Genomic DNA, 892 nt, shown 5'->3' with positions numbered 1-892 from the left:
ACTGACCGTCTTTATGGAAGGCCTCCGCACTGGCGTGGCTAGAATGGAACTCTTCCGTATGCATCCATCCTGATTTGAAGGGGCGGTGAATGTGGCATTAAATGCCGAGTTTAATATAAGTCGGCACGACTTGGTTGGAATGCACACTCCAACAGCTCGTCGCGGGCCTATGCCCACGGATCTCAGCTATGCTGAGGACGAGGAGAGCAGAGCTCCGAGCTGCCGGGCAGCATACACACATTCGACAGTGTTTTGTCTGTGGAGATACCCGTCAACTTCGGAACGGATGTCCCCTGCGCAAGGTGCGTCAAGGTTCTTCGAACCATCGCCCCAACGCCAACCAGTCTGCTTCGTCGCGGGGAAACGACACCACCCAGTAGGCGCGGCGTGACCTGCTGGGGAAGAACTGATGTCTGTTGAGCCTCAGGGAGGCATAAGTCAACAGGGCCCAGCCCGAAGAGCTCCGTGCTCTTAAACACGGAACTTATGTGCAAGCCAGGCTTGCTGATCGAGGAGGCGACTGTAAAGAGCTTCATGGAAGATCCTCTTAGATTCCGGAGCGTCGGGCAATTATGCTTGACGCTCCATGATGAGGGGAAGTCAGCTGTATGCTGAGGCGCTGAAAGCGCGGTTGGGTGACATCGTCGCTGTTTGCCTAACGACGGGGACACGTGTCAAGGTCCCGAAGGTTCCTGTGGACCTCGGAATCAAGTTCCTTGACTTTGATAGCGTGGAACGCTGCCTAGTTTTAGACTTGGATGCATGACCTCATCCTAGGATTGGCATGGTTTGAACACCATGAGCCATGGATTGATTGGAAATCAAAGACCTTCAGCGCTACGCGCACGTCTCCTGGTGGAGCTTTGGGTTTAGGATTACGGGTTTAGGATTA

This window comes from Plasmopara halstedii, assembly GCF_900000015.1.
Source record: "Plasmopara halstedii genome assembly, contig: Scaffold_208, whole genome shotgun sequence".
Classification (NCBI taxonomy): Eukaryota; Oomycota; class Peronosporomycetes; order Peronosporales; family Peronosporaceae; genus Plasmopara; species Plasmopara halstedii.
This window is presented reverse-complemented; position numbering follows the sequence as displayed.